The 21224-nt window shown below is 39.7% G+C and overlaps 1 protein-coding gene across 3 annotated transcripts in view; it reads left to right on the forward strand.

Moving 5' to 3' along the window:
* Window positions 1-21224, forward strand: part of LOC134348068 (interleukin-1 receptor accessory protein-like 1) — a 1445875-nt gene that overhangs the window by 176469 nt on the left and 1248182 nt on the right. Inside the window, exon 1 of one of the 3 annotated variants that reach the window (XM_063050889.1) lies at window positions 9421-9472. The exons of the other annotated variants lie outside the window; for them this stretch is intronic. The gene's annotated coding sequence lies outside the window, so the exon portion shown is untranslated. Of the gene's footprint in view, window positions 1-9420; window positions 9473-21224 lie in introns of those variants that run through there. 3 annotated transcript variants of the gene reach the window in all.

Below are 21224 nucleotides of genomic sequence, written 5' to 3' on the forward strand. Positions count from 1 at the left end.
ATGGTCAATGCAAAGACTATAAGTAACAGGAGCAGAATTAGTTCATTCAGGCCATGGACTCTGCTCTACCATTCAGACCTGGCTGACTTACTTTCCTTTCAACCCCATTCTCCTTCCTTCCTTTTCATAACTTTTGTTGTCCTTACTGATCAAGAACATGCCGATATCTGCTTTAAATATACCCAATGACCTGACCACCACAGCTATCTGTGGCGATGAATTCTAGAGTCATCAGCCTCTGGCCAAAGAAATTCCTCCTCTTCTCTGTTCTATGGCAGTCTTCTGTTCTGAGGCAGTTCCTTCTGGTTCTAGATTCTCCCACTATTAGAAACATCCTCTCCACATCCACTCAATCTAGCCGTTCAGTAGGTTTCAATGAGATTCTCCCCTCATTCTTCTAAACTCCAGTGAGCACAGGCCCAGAACCATCATATGCTCCTTATATATTAACCCTTTCATTCCCGGAATCATTCTCATAAACCTCATCTGGATCCTTGCCAAAATAGTGCATCCTTTCTTAGAAATGGGGCCAAAGACAGCCCACAATACACCAAATGTGGTCTGACCAATGCCTTATGTGAGGTGTTTGAGGAATAATATCTATTATTGTGAGACAAAGCAGCTTCATCCTTGGAAATCAGTAAAGAAAAATTGCTTTGCACATTTTTATTCCCATTTAATTTGTTATTTGAACAGCAAAATCCAAAAAGTTCGAAGTAACATTATTATCAAAGTATATATATGTCACTGTATAAAGCCCTGAGATTTATTTTCTTGCAGGCATGCTCAATAAATCCATAATAATCATCATAGAGTCAATGAAAGACCGCTCCAATTTGGGCTTTCAACCAATGTGCAAAAGGGAGCAAATTGTGCAAATATAAAAGGAATGAAATAATAATAATAATAATAATAATAAATAAACAATAAAAATTGAGAACCTGAGATGAAGAATCCTTGAAAGTGAGTCTATGGGTTGTTGAACATTGAATGAAGAGGTAAGTGAAGTTGAGTGAAGTTATCCCCTTTGGATCAAGAGCATGATGGTGCAGGGGTAACTGTTCCTTAACCTGGTGGTGTGAGTCCTGAGGCTCCTGTACCTTCTTCCTAATGGCAACAGTGAGCATGTGCTGGGTGGTGGAGGACTTGATGATAGATGCTACAACAAGGTTTTATGTAACGTGCTCAGTGGTCAGCAGGGCTTTATCAGTGATGGACTTGGCCATGTTCACTATGTTTTGTAGGATTTTCCATTCATGGGCATTGGTGTTTCTGTACCAGGCTGTGATGCAGCCAGTCAGTATACTCTCCACTACACATCTATAGAAGTTTGTCAAAGTTTCAGATGTCAAGCTGAATCTTCACAATCTCCGAAGAAAGTGGATGGCGACCATACTCTCTTCGTAATTGCACTTGCATGCTGGGCTGAGGACAAGTCCTCTAAAATAACAGCACTGAGGAGTTAGAGGTTACTGACCCTCTCCACCTCTGTTACTCTGATTAGCACTGGCTCATGGACTTGTGGTTTCTTCCTCCTGAAGTCAATAATCAGCTCTTTGGTCTTGCTGACATACATCCTTTTATGTTTCTACTTTAATCTTCTGGATGTAGTATTGTTTTATACATTTTTTGTGCCTTTCTATCTCTGTACCACTTCTATCACATTAGATTAGATTTGCAACGAAGAGGATTTTTTGGTGGGCAACAATTTTAATTCCACTCTCCATTCCCATTCCAACATGTCAGCCCATGGCTTCATCTACTGCCATAGTAAAGCCACTCTCAGTTTGGAGGAGCCACATTTCATATTCCATCTGGGTAGCCTCCAACCCGACGGCATAAACATTGATTTCTCCAACTTCCGGTAAGTCTCCCTTTCTCTCTTCTCTGCTTTTCCATTTGTCATAATGGCTACCCTCTTATCTCTTCTCTTCATCCACCTATCACATTCCTCTGATGCTCCTCCTCCTCTATTTCTTCCCATGTACACACTACTCTCCTATCCGATTCCTCCTTCAGCCCTTTACCATTTGCATTTATCACCTCCCAGCTTCTCACTGCATCCCCACTCCTCCCCACACACCTACCTGCCCCTCACCTGGCTTCACCTATCATCTACCAGCTTATTCTCCTTCCCCTCCCCCTACCTTCTTATTCTGACTTTTTCCCCCTTCCTTTCCAGTCCCGATGAAGGTTATTGGCCCAAAACGTTGACTCTTTACTCCTCTCCATAGATACTGCCTGATGCCTGACTCGCTTAGATTCCCCAGCATTTTGTGTGGTTACTCTGGGTTTCCAGTATCTATCAAATCTGTTGTGCTTATCACAGGGGAATGGATGCATGAATGTGACTTTTCTTTTTGCTTTATCATCCAAAGACCTTATCAGATGCTATCAATTTCAATATTTTAGTTGATTTAATTATTCAATATGGAAGTACTCAATATTTCAATATTCAATTTTGAATATCAATATTAAGGTGGTAACATTTCAGTTAACAACATAGTAAGCTGATGGTTTGAAAGCACAGAACTTTATACATCATTTAAAACTTGCCTTTCATGAATGCTTGCACAGTCAAATACAACATTTTCGAGGAAGTTAATACAACTTCTGTCTTTCAGTGAGCTAATTTTGTTGATTTTTCTGGCAGGCATTAAATCGCCACACTTTTGTCATTCATTTAGATAGTGAATCAGAGCCAAATGCAAATCTTAAAAATGTGTTAAACTAATTATAATCTATCATTCTACCTTCATCTCTACCTTCTCTGAAGAGTTGGTGTTTAATTGGCATCTCTATCCTTGGGACTAATTACAACGGATGTGTCAGGATCAAATGTACTTTGCATTTGGAAAGTTTTCTCCTTTTAAGTTCTGGGGCAGAAAGTGGCTTGAATTTCATGGAGTCATACAGCATTGGAAACAGACCCTTCAGCCCCTTTAATCCATGCTAACCAATATTCCCATCAAAGCACGTCTCTTTTGTCTGCATTTGGCCCTTATCCTTCTGAACCTTTCCTATCCATGTACCTGTCTAAGTACCTTTTAAATGTTGTTAATGTACCTGCCTCAGCCACTTCTAATCTGGCTATATTGAGTGCTCCATATAGAGTATGAGATTTCTCATAAGCACTGTCTCCACCCTTTGAAACAACAAGAGGCACTGTAGGATTATCCTGCCAACCCATCATTATTAGAGGGTAGGCTTCCGACCGTGAACTTCATGACCACTACTTATTTATTATCCAATCTCAAGGACTGGATTTAAGTGCATCTTGGGAATTAAAGCTCACCCCATCGCTTATCCAAAGTTCATCAAAAGTTAAGATCAGACAATGTTCTTATACCAAGTTTCATTCTCTGCGTAGTGATTCTTTTCCATTTCTCGCAGAAGATATTGCCAATTTGATACTGATTAATGACCAATATAATTTCTATTGGTATTTTCAATTTCTTTTGAAAACAAGTAAGAGGATTTTAAGAGACACAAGATTCTGTAGACATGGGAAATCTTGAGAATCCACACACCAGTGCTGGAGGAACTCAGCAGGTCAGGCAGCATCGATGGAGGGGAATAAACAATTGATATTTCAGGCCAATACCTTCATCAGAATTTTAATATCTCCAATCACGCTGAAATCTGAAATTAAAAGTTACATATCTAATATAACCACAATTTAATGGCTAATGATTTTGGAAAATGTTGGATGAATTGTATTGGAATATATCATATACTGTCAGAATTCTTCTTAATTTTTTAACAGTGCCTTGGCACATGCTGAAGAATATCAGCAATCATCAGCCATTCTGCCTGTTCTGATCTTATTGTCCATTTGCTTTAATACCTGTTCTCTCCACTCTAACTGCTAATGCCAACACCAAAAGGAATGGCAAGTAAAGAGTTGATGTAATTATGAATGATGATTACTGTTTTGAGCAGTTACCATCTATCACATGAAAATCTCCTGATTGTTTGTCTATGTATTTACATCCTGGAATAATGACGTAAAACAACAACAATTAGATTAGATTAGATTATGAGGACACTCAGTCCTCGTTTATTGTCATTTGGAAATGCATGCATTAAGAAATGATACAACGTTCCTCCAGAGTGATATCACAAAAAAAAGGACAAACCAAAGACTAACACTGACAAGACCACATAATTATAACATATATAGTTACAGCAGTGCAAAGCAATACCATAATTTGATAAAGAGCAGACCATGGGCATGGTAAAAAACAGTCTCAAAGTTCCGATCGACTCCCGATAGTCCCGATAGTCCTGATAGAAGACGGCAAAAGGGAGAAACTCTCTCCGCCATATACCTCCAGGCGCCAACAACTGCTGATGCGTTGGAAGCACCCAACCACAGCCGACTCTGAGTCCGTCCAAAAACTTTGAGACTCCGACCAGCTCTCCGACACTGAGCACCATCTCTGCCGAGCGCTTTGAGCCCACCCTGGCCACCGAGCAACAAGCAAAGACGACTTGGGGCCTTCTCCTCTGGAGATTCTGGATCACACAGTAGCAGCGGCAGCAAAAAGGGCATTTCAGAAGTTTCTGCAGATGTTCCTCCATTCTCTCATGTCTGTCTCCATCAAATCAGGATTGTGCACAGCACCCTACTTGACAGATAACAGCATTCACTAGAGTGTCTGCGCAAGCTGCGTCACGTCGCCATCTCCTCCTCCTCCAAATATAGATTTATTAAGAAATATTCTTATTTTGCACCATTAAGACCAGCAATGAAGTGAACCGTAACATTGGAAATTGCAAGATCTTTGGTGTGATGCTTACACAGTTCATTTGACTTTACCTGTGTAGTACTGCACTGCACTGCATTGTCTATTTCAGGGCAACACCCAAGTGCTGGAGAAACTTAGCAGGTCAGGTTGAATCAATGGAGGGAAATAGTCAACACCAGCCCTAATGAAAGGTCTCAGCTTGAAAGGTCTGTTATTTCCCTCCATAGATGCTGGTTGACCTGCTGACATCCCCCAGTGTTGTGTGTGTTGGTCTGGGTTTCCAGCATCAGCAGAATCTCTTATGTTTACGATTTGTTTATTTTGTCCAGTTTTCTCTGAAGTTCTCCCATCGATACAAAATCTCAGTAGGTATGATTTTAAGGCACTGCTGTGAAAAGGGCATACCTTCATATGAACAATATCTTTCTGGCTCAAGAGGAGAATTATGATGAATAAATGGATGATGCATGGCATAGTTTTCAGGTCACAGTGACCTTGATAGACTTGTGGAGAATAGTGTCCATGGGAGGCGTGGTCAGAGAGATTCTCCAGGGCTACAGGCAGACACTGCAGGCAGGAAGTTGCCAGGAGTGCTCTGTCAAGACACATGCATTCTTTGTGTGTCTGTACTTTGGAGATACCTGCATTGTAGGCATCTGTCCATGCTAACTTTGACTGCTTCTATAAACCTGAAGTAATAACATATGCAATCGATTTTAGACATGAGCAAGTCTGCAAGTGCTGGAAATCCAAAAGCAACACACACAAAATGCTGGAGGAACTCAGCTAGTCAGGCCAATGTTTCGGACCGAGACCCTTTTTGAGGACTGGAAAAGAAGGGGGAAGATGCCAGAATAAAAAGGTGGGGGAGCGGAAGGAGGATACCTGGAATGTATAGGTGAATCCAGTTGGGTAGGAAAGGTGAAGAGCTGGAGAGGAAGATATCTGATAGGAGAGGAGAGTGGACCACAGGAGAAAGGGAAGGAGGAGGGGACCGAGGGGAGGTGATGGGCAGGTGAGAAGAGATGAGAAGCCAGAATGGGGAATAGGAGAGTAGGAGAGGTGAAAGGAGATTTTTTTTTACTGAAAGGAGAAATCAGTATTCATGCCATCTGGTTGGATGCTACCCAGATAGAATACAAAGTGCTGCTCCTCTTCTTGGCACAAGAGGAGGCCGTGGATCAACACATCAGAAAGGGAATGGGAATTGGAATTAAAATGTTTGGCCACCAAGAAGTTCCGTGTTTGGCAGATGGAGCGGAGTTGCTCAACGAAGCAGTCCCCTAATTTATCACGGGTCTCACCAATGCAGAGGAGGCCACACTGGGAGCACCAGGTACAGTATGAGTCTTCAGTAGATTCGCAGGTGAAGTGTTACCTCACTTGGAAGGACTGTTTGCTGCTCTGTATAGTTGTGAGGGAGGAGGTGAATGGGCAGGTGTAGAACTTTGGCTGCTTGCAAGGATAAGTGCCTGGAGCGAAGTTAGTGGGGAGGGACGAATGGACAAGGGAATCATGGAGGGAGTGATCCCCGTGGAAAGGTGGGGTGAGGGGGTATGTAAAGATATGTTTGGTGATATGATGCCTTTGGAGGTGGCAGAAATTGCAGAGGATGATGTGTCAGATGCAGAGGCTCATTGGGTGACAGGTAAGGACAAGAGGAATTTTTATCACTGTTAAGGCTTCAGGAATATGCATTGAGCATGTTTGTTCAGGAAATGGAGGAGATGCAGGTGAAGACAGCATCTGTTGTCGAGGAAGGGAAACCCTGTTCTTTGAAGAAGGAGGTCATCTCTGATGCCCTGGAAAGGCAAGCCACATTCTAGGAACAGATGTAGCAGAGACAAAGGAACTGAGAAAAGGGAATAGCATTTTTACAGGAGACAGCTGGAAAAAGTATAGACAAGATAACTGTGGGAATCGGTAGGTTTATAACAAATGTTGGTCTTTGAGTGACCTCCCTCATTTATAAGCTTGTAACAAACTAAGTTGCAACAGCAGCTAGAATCCTGGACTGATGCTGTTCCGGAGAGTCACTGTGACCCTGACTGACCCCTACGAGCAATGTAATTAAGTTGTCTGTGGTTGAGATTGTTGAAAGATCACCAATTTTCGGTGGAGACGAAAATAGAAGTTTGAGTATTTGCCATCTAAACATCTCTTTTACAGGGAATTCCGCTCACAAATCTGGACTGTTCTGTGAGCAAAATGACTGTAATTTTTCATATCTGTGAAGTTGAAAATTCCGCTTTTGGATCCCAATACTGGTGAGATTTAACTTAAGCAAAATAAGTGCCAAGCAGAATGAACGATTTGCCAAAATAATGAAGAGATGCATTTCCTACAGGAAAACGGCCACTAGGAATCCGTGCAAAATTGGTTTACATTGTTGGGTAACTTGATCTTGAACTACACAGTACCCTTTGGAGTTATCCAAGTTAAATTCTATCTGATGATATCTGCAGGGTTTTTGATCACACGTTCATACTGGCTTACTTCTATTTGAACATTTTGTAAATGCAATACAATTCAAAGTAAATTTATTATTTAAAGTACATGAATATCCCAATATACTAACTTGAAATTTATTTTCTTGCCGGCATTCACAGTAAAACAAAGAAATTCAACAGAATTAATGAAAAACTATAGGTAAAAGACTGACAAACAACCAATGTGCAAAAGAAGAAAAATTGTGCAGATATAGAAAGAAATAGGTAAATAAATAATACTGGAACATGAGTTGCAAGAGTCCTTGAAAGTGAGTCCACAGTCTGTGAAAATAGTTTGGTGCCAATGTGAAAAAAGTTATCAATGCTGGTTCAGGAGCCTGATGGTTGAAGGGTAACAACTATTCCTGTACCTGGTAGCGTGGGACTGAAGACTCCTACACTTCCTTCCTGATGGCAGTGGTGGGGGTACTGTCTTGTGGCATCATTTCTTGTAGACATGCTCAACGTGGAGAAGGCTTGCCTGTGATGGACTTTGGTGTATCTACCAGCTTTTGTAGACTTTTCCAGCTTTGCACATTGATGTTTCCATACTAGGCCATACTCTCCACTGTACATCTATAGAAGTTTGTCAAAGTTTTATATGACATGCTGAATCTGCACAAACTTCTAAGAAAGTAGAGGTGCTATTGTGCCTTTTTTCTGGTGGCACTTACGTGCTGTTCTCAGTTCAGATCTTCTGAAGTGATAACACCAAGGAATTTAAAGTTACTGACCATCTGCACCTCCAATGTCCAAAAGAGGACTGCCTCATAGACTTCTGGTTTCTTCCTCCTGTAGTTAATAATCAGCTCTTTGGTTTTGCTAATGTTGAGTACTTAGTTCATGCATGTGGTGGAACATGGTAGTTTGAAGGTAGATGAAATCCATTTTCTCATTTGGTGATTTTTCTTCAGGAGTATCCAGGAAAAGTGTTAATGCTTTCTAACAGTTAATTGTGTTGCTTTTCTCCAAAGGACTGGCTCGCTCCATTTAATTATTCTTGAGAAGCTATGCAGCATTGGTGCTCAGCTCTGTATTCCAGAGCCCTCTCTAGACACGATGCCTCATGCAGAAACTTGGCTGTTATGAGGCATGACATTTTCCTTTAATTGATGGCAATGAATTCCGTAGCAAAATACTAGGAGTATATTTCCAGCACCTGCAGTTCAAGGCCATTAATAATGATAAAGTTAGTTGCTGCTGTAAGTTCACGTGCCATAGCTCAGGAAATGGTTAGAAATTAACCTAATACTTTGGTTGTTTAAGGTTTTGGCAAAAGTATTAATTTTTTGATTAAGCCTGCTGGTAATTGATGCAAAGCACCTTCAACAAATACAGATGACGCGATTAATTCAATTGCTTCAAAAATGAAAACGTCCAAATTTAGAACATCTAATTCTGCAAAAATGTTAAAATAATTTTGTGTTGTTTACAGAGGAAAAGTTTCAGAAAATGATAAACTTATTGCTGTGGAAAACATTTTGCAGCATTTTTCCAATTGTACAGTACTGCAAGTTTAAGATCGCTTGAAGGGGAGGAGCTGCAATCCACTCTATTGTAGATATTCAACATAATGCTGTTCTGGAAGTCTCATTACTTACAAAATGTAGGCATGATTTGAAGTTCAGCAATTTATTTCATCATGCTACTCTGGCTTTGTCTATTGTAAATGCACTTGGGCAAGGATTGCTTCAGCAAGATGTAAGAAAATTTGACAGCATAGTTAAGTAACAAGAAATTGTAAGCAAGAATTACATTGTATTTCTTTGTCTGTCTCATTGAATTATCAGTATGTTAGCAGTGAAGAATGTTATTTATTATAGGTGGTAACTTAGGAAAAATGAAATTATTTAAGAGAATTGTCTCTTCTAAGAAAAACAGTATGTTAATAATCCCTTACATGTATGGAAATACAAACAACAAAAAACATTTTAAACATTTAATATTCCACATTCTAGATTAAAACATGTATATTTTGGTGTTCACTCATTTAGAAGATAACTCTTTATACTTTAACCCCTACAAAAGTTATCGAAACTTGAACATTTTTCTTACCTGTGCTGTTTGAAATTAATAGTGTTCATGTATCAAATGGATTGCTTCATTTGAAAAAAATTGAATCTTGGATAAATTATTTTCTAGTCACAGTCAATACTGAGCATGCTGAAATCTAGGCTATTACCTACTGAGATGTTAAAGGAGTGCTCCACTGTTGAAGGCATTTTCTTTCAGGTGAGGTGTTGTACTCAGACGTTGTCTGTTCTTTAGGATGCATGTAAAATAGTCTGAGGCACTGTTTCTCCCATTTAACTCCAAGTGTCCCACCCAATATGCGTCCTTCCTATTTGCGTCATCCTATTTACGTCATGAAGCAATATGTTCTCTGGTCATCTGTCTGTTTGCAACTTGCTCTGTTCCACACATGACATGCATCAAAACTGTACACTGTGCATTTTAATATAGTCATAGTCATAGTCATACCTTATTGATCCCGGGGGAAACTGGTTTTTGTTGCAGTTGCACCATAAATAATAAATAGTAATAGAACCATAAATAGTTAAATAGTAGTATGTATATTATGCCAGTAAATTATGAAATAAGTCGAGGACCAGCCTATTGGCTCAGGGTGTCTGACCCTCCAAGAGAGGAGTTGTAAAGTTTGATGGCCACAGGCAGGAATGACTTCCTATGACGCTCTATGCTACGTCTCAGTGAAATCAGTCTCTGGCTGAATGTACTCCTGTGCCCACCCAGTACATTATGTAGTGGATGGGAGACATTGACCAAGATGGCATGCAACTTAGACAGCATCCTCTTTTCAGATACCACTGTGAGAGTCCAGTTCCATCCCCACAACATCACTGGCCTTACGGATGAGTTTGTTGATTCTGTTGGTGTCTGCTACTCTCAGCCTGCTGCCCCAGCACACAACAGCAAACATGATAGCACTGGCCACCACAGACTCGTAGAACATCCTCAACATCGTCCGGCAAATGTTAAAGGACCTCAGTCTCCTCAGGAAATAGAGACGGCTCTGACCCTTCTTGTAGACAGCCTCAGTGTTCTTTGACCAGTCCAGTTTATTGTCAGTTCAAACTTCTGAAGATGACAAGACTCTGTGCAGTAGTTGAAGTCCGAGGTGTAAATGGTGAAGAGAAAGGGAGACAAGACAGTCCCCTGTGGAGCCCCAGTGCTGCTGATCACTGCAAGCACACGTACTGTGGTCTGCCAGTCAGGTAATCAAGAATCCATGATACCAGGGAAGCATCCACCTGCATCGCTGTCAGCTTCTCCCCCAGCAGAGCAGGGCGGAGGGTGTTGAACGGACTGAAGTCAAAAAACATGACCCTCACAGTGCTCGCTGGCTTGTCCAGGTGGGCGTAGACACAGTTCAGCAGGTAGACGATGGCATCCTCAACTCCTAGTCGAGGCTGGTAGGCGAACTGAAGGGGATCTAAGTGTGGCCTGACCATAGGCTGGAGCAGCTCCAGAACAAGTCTCTCCAGGGTCTTCATGATGTGGGAGGTCAATGCCACCGGTCTGTAGTCATTGAGGCCGCTGGGGCGCGGCGTCTTCGGCACAGGGACGAGGCAGGATTTCTTCCACAGTACAGGAACCTTCCGGAGTCTCAGGCTCAGGTTGAATACATGGCGAAGTACTCCACGTAGCTGAGGGGCACAGGCTTTGAGCACCCTGGTGCTGACACCATCCAGTCCTGCAGCCTTGCTTCGGTTGAGACGTTTCAGCTGTCTTCTCACCTGTTCAGCTGTGAAGCCCACCATGGTGGGTTCGTGTGGGGGAGGGGTATAGTCATGAGAGCAGGGTGGGGGACTGTGAGGAGGGGTAGGAGGGGAGAGTGGAATATGTGTTGGTTGGGGGCCGACAACAGATGTCTCAGGTGGGGGATGGGCAGGGGCCACAATGTCAAATCTGTTAAAGAACAAGTTAATATACATTGAAAAGCACAAAATGAGCATGAGAAGTTAACTGTAAATAGAGATGCAGCAAGTATTCATTTAATTTTTTAAACAAGTTTCAACATTTCCATGGAAAAGTTATGTCATTCTGCTTCCACTCTATTATTTTGCATTGTGGGGTCATGTCAGTCACCACATGAGGCAATCTTTGGAGACAAGTTTCTGGGTGTTAACACGATATCTGGTCTGTCAGTAAAATGTAAACAATTTTACTAAATACCTTGAGTACCTTACTGCTCACATGAAGACTCAGTCAAAAATGTGTACAATAAACATCATTTTAATTGAGTTATTGACATGTTAATAAATGTTAATATTATGTTATGAAAGAAACATGTTAATGTTGACAGAGGTACATGTGATTGCGAAGAACACTCAACTTTACAACTCTACAGTTGTTGCTTGGTAATTTCCTACTGGGAATTTTAAAGTTTGAAACTGACTCCTGGAAAGACCCAATTTCCACACTTCACGAATCAGGAGTAAAGCAATTGCAACTTTAGTTAGAGGATATTTCTATTTAACAGTGAATTGTACTTATTGGGAACTCAACATTGTATTCTATGTTACAGAGGATGTAAACAAACTTATAAAATTAGTGTTTTTAATGAAATGTGAGATATTATTTAAAATAAGATTTGCTTCTGGAATAATTTTCTGAGAACACATGGATGGAAGGGAAATTAGCATATATCAACTATTCAGCAGAGCACGTTGAATTCCCTTGTGTGGAGAATTTAAAATTTGAAATAATCATTATTGCAATTTCACTGCTGACGATACAAAAACTTTTCCACATGGGGTTGGAGCAGGATGCTCTTAAAAATCTTGCTTCAAGAAAATATAACCTGATCTCCTCTGCCAGGTACAACTCAAATACAATTATCAGGTTTCAATGGCTAAACATTACCATTCAGTTACAGGTTGGCTGTTTCTATTTGTTGAGAAGCAAGAGATGTGTGCAGGATGACATTCATTGTTGGAGTTTGAGGTGGTTTCAAATTCCAACAATGACTATGATGAATTGAAGAAGATGCGGCAGCACTGTAGCTCAGACTATAAAATGCAAGGTTCGAGATATATTCACTCTGTTATTGTGGGTTGAAGATTGTGTTTTATACCCAAGCTTTATATTTGTTTATATACTTCTATGGACTTTTGTCTGTTTCCAAAAGACATTTGACAAGGAGACACATAGGAGGCTGTTGCATAAATTGAGAGTTCATGAGTATAGAGGAAGTGCTTTGTACGAGATTGAAAACTGGCTGTCTCATTGCCAGTTCTCATAGTCCTCTTAGACGGATCAGGAGTGACGAGAGTGAGCAATTTCAAGATCCTAGGTGTCAGTATATCCGAGAGACCAATCTGGACACAACATATCGATACAGCTATAAAGAAGACAGTGGCTATATTCCATTAGGAGTTTGAGGAGATTTGGTTTGTGACCTAAAACACTTTTAAATTTATACAAATGCACTGTGAAGAGCATTCTAACTGGCTGCGTCACTGTCTGCTATTTGATGGGGGGTGGGGGCTGCTACTGTACGGATTGAAGTAAGCTGCAGAGAGTTGTAAAATTAGTCAGCTCTTTCATGGGTACTAGCCTCCAAGAAATCTTCAAGGAGTGGTGCCCCAAAAAGGCAGTGTCCATCATTAAGAACACCCACCACCCAGGGCATCCCCTTTCTTATTGTTACCATCAGGTAGGAGGTACAGAAGCCTGAAGGCACACACTCAACAATTCAGGAACAGCTTCTTCCCTTTTACCATCTGATTTCTGGATGGACATTGAACCCACGAACACTACCTCAGTACTTTCTACTTTTTTTTGCACAACTTATTTAATGTAATTATTATATAAATATTTACTGTAATTCACAGTAATTTTTCTCTAGATTGTGACGTATTGGATTGTGCTGCTGCCACGAAATTAACAAATGTCGCGACAATTGCCGGTGACATTAAACCTGAATTAGAAAACAGAGTGGAGTCTTGTAGAGATGAGTTCTTGGCCCTTTAAACTATTTATATTACAGATCTGCAGGAATGAACCCAATGTAAAGTTTTAAGTATGGGATCTAACATAGAACAGGACATAGGACTAAGTCCTTTGGTCCACAATGTTGTACTGAACTCATTAAACTAACTAGTTTGCCACATTGGATATTTGAACTAAAATATATAAAATGTGATCAAAATATCAAAACTTGGATTTGGAATATGAATCATTATGTTACCTACAATAATTCAGAGAATGTATTAAAAAACATCCAGCAGTAGCTTGGAAGTTTGGATTCAGCAGAATATGAGGATCTGGATTTCATCAAGTTTATTGGAATAATTTCAAAATGATCAACAATATGTATTGATTGGAAAGCTGTAAAGATACAGTATTGACTTTTAAATACACTAAGTATGATGCAGTTAAAAGTTAACATAGGAATAAGAAAAGGATATTATTCATTCCATAAATAATAAAGGACTTTTCATGTAAACAACATAGTTCAAAGTGCTTTACAATGGGATGAAGTGCAAACATGAAAATAAAGGACCAAGTGTTGTTAATCAAAAGTAAAGTTAAATAAATAGTTTCTGAGCTGGCATTTACGTGTCAGCTGAGTGTGCATCTCTTATAATTTTAGGCATTGAATTCCACAGTTCAAAAAAGCAGACCTACCAATTGTCTTTTGAGGGAGATTGTTTAAATTTAAGAGACCTGCAGAGAAAGAACAGTGTTCGAGCAGGATTACAAAACAAATGTAATTGATAGTAATTTGAAAAGCGGGCATTATTACTCTGTGCTTCAACCATAATTTCTAAAGTGATATACCTGTCATTTGGTTGCAATTGATAGAAACTCAGTTTTGATATTTTACAGAGTTTCTCAGCTCATACTTTTGAACTGTTCCCTGAGTGAAATGCAGGCCTGAACCACTCTTCCTTCCTGCCCTCCTTCAATTGGTGGCACATTATAGGCCTACCATGGTCTGAGCAGAATTCTTGCAAGATCACTGAAAGACCATGCGATATTGGAGCAGAATTTTACCATTTGGCCCATTGACTCTGGTTCGCCATTGAATCATGGCTTATTTATTATCCCCCTCAACCCCATTCTCTTTCCTTCTCCCTGTAACCTTTGACACCATTACTAATCAAGAATTTATCAATGTCCACTTTAAATATACCTAATAACTTGGCCTCCACAGCTATCTACGGCAATGAATTCCGCAGATTCACCAGATTCCTCCTTATCTCAGTTCTAAATGTATTCCATTCAAGGGCTGTGCCCTCTAGTCGGAGACTGCACCACTATAGGAAAAATTCTCCCCACATCCACTCTATTCAGGCCTTTCAATATACAATGAGATCCCCCCTCGCTGTTCTGAATTCCAGTGAGTACAGGGCCAGAGCCATCAAACACACCTCATACGTTAACCCTTACTTACATTTTCTGAATTATTCTCATGAATGCCCTCCAAACCCAGAACATCCGTTCTTTGATAAGGGGCTTAAAACTGTTGACGATACTTCAAATTGCTACGTACCAGCAGCAATAGATCACAAATTGAGCCAGATTTTAATGTTAAAACCACTATCTTTATTAGTATCTACTCAAAATATAAAAGATTAAACGAAATAAATGGAAGTTAACAGTGTTTTGCATGTATATGTGTGTGTGGCTCCGAAAAAGTCAAGTTTAGGAACAATTCTTAAAGTCTTAAGATTCAGACGGTAAAGTAGAAAGGTTCAGTGATCTACGGAATAAATGAGTGAGGGGAGAGATCTGTAAATCCATGTTAAAATGTAGAGAGAAGGTGATTACGAAGAAATTCCATGGGTTCCACGCTGGGTAAACGAAATAACAGTCGCCGAAGATCTTATCTATCGAGTTGTTCCAAAATCCACGTAAAACATCACAGGATGACAGTCACGGAATATCCCTTCTTCCAAGTGGTTACCACATAACACACCCAAATTCAGGTAAGTGTTAACGAAAGTGGTGCCACAGGATACTCCAACAAAATCCACATATGGATTGTATGAAGTGACAGTCCCACATCCAATAAACCGTGTTCCGTTGAGCAACCCAATCTTTTGGGCATGGGAAAGTATCAGACTTCTCCCATTTTTCAGCAAACTCCTACTGGCAGTTTGCAGTCTAAAATCCTTCTTCTCCTTACCACCACTGAAAATCTTAGCGGTCTGTCGCAGCTTGTTATACTGATATCATAGTCCTACCTCATCCAGGCGTCTCTTAAAGTGACACTCACAGTAAACGAAACCCGTCTTCTTCTCTCTGTTTATCCTTTTCCGCAGCTTCAAACTGCCTTTGTCTTTCCCTGTCCTCTAATTTAAGTCTCTCTGTCTCTCTAACTTCATTTGTTCCAGCCGCAACTGACGCTCACCTGGTTGCCCTTCAGGAAATATTTCTAACACCTCCCCTCTAAACTTCTCCGTAGCTACATACTACTCAGCTATTTTCCTCTGAATCTCAGCCTTTCTCATAGCCGATTTTACTGTAACAAATCCTAGTTGTTTTGCAATGGCCAACAAGTCGTCTTTTCTGGCGTCCCTTAATGCCTCAGGGTCTGGCGATGCCAGAATTCCCTCAATATCCATTGCTGCTGGTATGTAACATAAATGCAGTTTGATCAATGTCTTATAAAGCTTCAGCATTACATCTGTGTTTTTATATTCCAGTACTCAAAATTATGCTAATATTTCATTTGCTATATTTACCACCGACTCAACCTGCAAGTTAACTTTCAGGGAATCCAGCACAAATTCCCCAAATCCCTTTTCACTTCTGATTTTTGAATTTTTTTCCTGTTTAGAAAATAGTGCATGATCATATAATTCCCCATACTGCATTCCATATGCTTCTACTTTGCCCATTCTCACAATCTGTTGAACTCTTTCTGTAGATTCACTACTTTCTCAACACTATCTGTCCATCCACCTACATTCCTGTCATCCGCAAACTAGGCCACAAAGTCGTCAATTCTGTCATCCAAATCATTGACATGTAACATGAAATGAAGCAGTCCCAACAACGACCCATGCAGCACACCACTGGTCACCAGCAGTCAACTGGAAAAGGCCCTCTTTATTCCCAATCTTTGTTTCCTGCTAGCCAGTTAATCTTCTGTCCATGCTAGTATCTTTCCTGTAATGCGAAGGGCTCTTTTCTTGTTTAGCAGCCTCATCACGGGGCTTCAGAAAATCCAAGTAAACAACGTCCACTGACTCTCCTTTGTGTATCTGACCTGTTCTTGCCTCGAAAAATTCCAACAAATTTTTCAGGCAAGAAATCATGTTACAGAAACAATGCTGACTTTGGCCTTTTTCATCATGTGCCTCTGGAACCTCATCCTAATCCTGGACTCCAACATCTTCCCAATCCCTGAAGTCAGGCTTTTGGGCCTATAATGTCCTTTCTTTTGACTCTGTCCCTTCTTAGAGAGTGATGATGTTATTCTAAAGGTATGCCAAGCAAGCAAGGATCATCTGCTCTAATATACCTTTGAGACCACATAATTCTCAATGCCTCCAACTGGAGGGAGAGATAAGAATATCATAAAGCAGTGAACCATGCAATTTTGTTGCAAGAACATTATCATAGCTGTCTTTATTGGATATACCTGAGAAGACCAGAACTGAATGCAGTGCTGAGTGCCCTCCTGCTGGTTGTCACTGAAGGCTACAGTGAGATGGTAATTGACAAAATCTGCAGTTATTGCAATTTTTCTTGTTTCAATTTAACGTTCTCTGTGTAATAGAGTTGCATCTCTGCATCAGAACCTTTCTGCCACCTTCAGACCAAGTGTGAGAATGGTACAGCCATATTACCCTGGCTCATAGAGGACAAGAGCTGCACACATATCACCAGTGTCTAAGGAAGACATCCTTCCCATAACTGAGAGTGGACAGACAGGTGGCATTTGAAGAAGGTCACCTTCACTTCAACTTTCCTGAGGAAGTTGTTAATGCATTATGAAAGCTTTCCAGCCATATAGGTCTGTAAATATTTTCAAATGCACACAGGGCAAGGTGCAGAAAAAAAAGTCCAGTCACCCCAACCATGAATTGTTTCAGCTGCTTCCATCTGGCAAACACAAGCCATTAGACTTACTGATTCACATGTCTGTACATAACGCAAAGATTGAGTCATAATGCAATGATATTTATTCCCTCACGTTGTGGGATGGACGTAAGATTTAAATAAATTCAAATTCAAACAGACCAGAATTCTTGGTTACCTGGTTTTTTGAGATTTGTCTTTTCATATTTTTAAATTATTTGAGAAAATGCTGTTTCAAAATCAGAATCAGAATCAGAATCAGTTTTATTATCACCGGCATGTGATGTGAAATTTGTTAACTTAGCAGCAGCAGTTCAATGCAATACATAACATAGAAGAGAAAAAAAATAAAAATAATAATATTAATAAATAAGTAAATCAATTAAAGTTTAAGTATATTGAATAGATTTTTAAAAATGTGCAAAAAACGTTACTGTATATTAAAAAAAGGTGAAGTATTGTCCAAGGGTTCAATGTTCATTTAGGAATTGGATGGCAGAAGGGAAGAAGCTGTTCCTGAATCACTGAGTGTGTGCCTTCAGGCTTCTGTGCCTCCTACCTGATGGTAACAGTGAGAAAAGGGCATGCCCTGCAGTGTTGGAGGTCCTTAATAATGGACACTACCTTTCTGAGACACTGCTCCCTGAAGATGTCCTGGGTACTTTGTAGGCTAGTCCCAAGATGGAGCTGACTAGATTTACAACCCTCTGCAGCTTCTTTCGGTCCTGTGCAGTAGCCCCTCCATACCAGACAGTGATGCAGCCTGTCAGAATGCTCTTCACAAAGATGAAAACTTCATGGAAGTACTTCATAATTACTGAGTATTTAAATTGTGCTGATGCTTTGGAAAAAAGGCTAGCTGTTCAAGTTCAAATTGCTCAATCCAAACCTGGCTCACATAGTCGTATATCTGGCAAACAAAGAATCAAGCTTAGCATTTTAGTGCTTTAAGTAAGGTGACTGATTATTTCATATTTTATAAGACAAATAGTTACAGACACCTTTCTGGTGTCTGTGGCTAGAGCCTGGTGTGGCCTTGCCTATGCTTCACAGCACATGATGGAAAAAGCTCATCCATTGCTCAGAGTCCAAGTGTGGTCCTTAAACCAGTTACAGTCCAAAGTTTGGATTGAGGGGAACCAAACAAGATAAGTGAAAATTTTCATCTCAGATCAGTGCTGAGCATCAGCTCTTCAGCACTGACTACAATTTCTGGAATAAAACACTCTTCATGCCAATGCTAACCCCAGGACTATTCAGCACAGGAACAAGACCCTACCCTAGTTGGCAGCATGATCGTTAATTTTTTAAAACGGAGTAGCTGAATATTAAACAAAGCATTATCAATTGTTTCAGTTCCCACCCAACTCAATCCTGGACACCAATTACATTGATGCTTGCACATTCTAATAGGAGCCTGCTTGATTTCAACAGTGGATAAAGAGTTATGTCACAAAATATTGGGATGACAAGAACAATTGTCTTCAATTGCCATCATAGATTCACTTTTCTAGTCACCAGTCTTGCTGATAGCAATTTATCCAGTTCCCTGACATCTGTGTGAAGCTGAAACAGGCTGTTGGAAATCTTGATATCACATTTGACCTGGAGATGAATTTTCAGTCACACATTCGTGCATCACCTCTGTCCCAACACTTGATGCAAACATTGTCTCCGTTCATCTCCTATTTATATTGTCATCTTGCACACTTGGCACAAAAATAGGAATGTTGGGGCCTTTTCCCGAAATAGTAAGAATTTTGTTATACCAATATACATTGAAGATCAATTAAGAGTCTACTTGGTAACGCATATATTTTGTTATCAAAACACTCTAGAGTATTGCAATTCAAAAGTAAGTAACCTACACTTTTTAAAATTAAACTGAAGCTTCTAATGGCAAAAATAGTTTATTTCTGATATTTAACATGTATCAAACTTGCTTAAGTAACCACTATGCTACCACAACAAGATCAATTTCAGTTCACTACATTTTAATAATTTCGATTTGGCTTACGGTTCATTACACTCAGTTAGCGAACAGACTGAATCTGTTAGCTGAAGCAAGTTATAAGCATGAAGATTTGTATGACTATTCAGGAAGGAGTAATACAACTATTTTTTGAGCTTTGATGCAAGAAAACTCGTGAGGTTAAAAGAAACTACAAGTTGAGTACCCCTTATCTGAAAATCCAAAATCCTAAAAACTCTGAAATGCGGAAGTTTTTTTTGAGCGCTGACATGACATCACAAATGCAAAATTCCACAAGGTGCTGGGAAGGTTCCCAGGTGATGTGTAGGTGTCTGCGCACCACACACAGTTCTAAGAAGTAACATCACATATGTAATGAACAGAAGTGAATGAAAAATAGAGACACCCTGCACAGAGTGAAAAATTAAGATCTCAAACGAGTATTGAAAGAGTGGATTCATCAGCATTGAAGTGAACATATGCCATTTAATGGTATACTGATCATGAAACAAGCAAAGATCTATCAAGACAAACTGAAAATTGAAGGTAATTGTGAATATTCAGTGGGCTGGTTGCAGAAATTTAAAAGAAGGCTTGGTATTGAATTTTTAAAGTATTTGCTGATTATGAAGCAGCAGAGAAATTCATTGCTGAGTTTGACAAGATCACCATTAATAAAAATCTAACACCAGAACAATACTGATTGTTTTTATACCTTACATATAACCTAAAAAAAAAGTAAAACATAAATACAGTGTACTGTAACCTTTCAATCACAACACAACATCGTAGTCTGAAATCCTGCCGTTGATTGTTGTTGTTCAACATCAGATTTAGGTATTCTCCCAAAGCTGCTGTGCTGCCTTTATTACCCTACACACATTATATTTTCATTATGTTAATGGTATGTAATAATTTTTAGTGTTAAGTACATATGTGTGCTGAACAAGTGTAAGACAAAGACTGCTTACTGGTAGCACATAAATTCAGGCTCCGAAATGATGGCGATTCCAAGCTATCTCATTATATATGTTACAAAATCCAGAAAAAATCCAAAACACTTCCAACCCCAAGCGTTTCAAGTAAGGGGTACTCAACATGTACTAGGAAAAATTGCTGTGTATGCAGATCTTGTTATTCTGTCCAGTTTAAAAGCAACAATAGTGCTGACCTAACCAAAGAACCATTATTCCAGCAAATAAACATGTGCTGTCTTTTTATTTACACACGTAATGTTCTGGAACTTCATTGGTCCTATCAGTGAGCACTATCTCATGGTGCTGTTGGATGGGCTATTCCAGGATTCAGATCCAATGTGAATCACTATGGCATGTGGCACAGAAGGAATCCTGCTGGGGGTGGTGTTTCCATCTTCAGTGGGACAAGTTATGATTTGACAGTGTGATGGTATTGGGTTCACTGACCGCAAATTTTTAAAGTCAAAAGGACATTTTAAGCACTATATGAAATAGGTCCCTCAATATAGGGAGATTGTACTGTATCAAACTAGACTTCAAAGACTAGTTTACTTCCCTGTCTAGTCTCTGCAACGAGGACCAGCTGTGAATACCCACTATTTGAGTGGTGGATCCCCCTGTCCTATCAGGGAAGAGATAGTTACAGCTTGATGGAGTAACTGAAGCACAGTTTATTTTATTTTTAATTATACTTGTTTAAATTTAGACAAATAGTTCTTAACACACATTCAAAACTCAGAGGATTTCTAATTAACAAAAGATTTCCAACTTATTAACAATTTCCAAATTCCAGAAGATTTATGAACTTCAAAGGATTTCCAAACATTCCTATGAACTAAAAGAATGTACCAATGAGTTGTAGATGTTAAGTCATCTGTCACAGAAACTGATGGGTTAAGAATGCATTTTAGTTCTTCTTTCTGTTATTCTCCTAACAATCCCCAATGTTTTCTAACATTTGTATTGTTTTACTATG

Source organism: Mobula hypostoma, chromosome 6 (genome assembly GCF_963921235.1).
Source record: "Mobula hypostoma chromosome 6, sMobHyp1.1, whole genome shotgun sequence".
NCBI lineage: Eukaryota > Metazoa > Chordata > Chondrichthyes > Myliobatiformes > Myliobatidae > Mobula > Mobula hypostoma.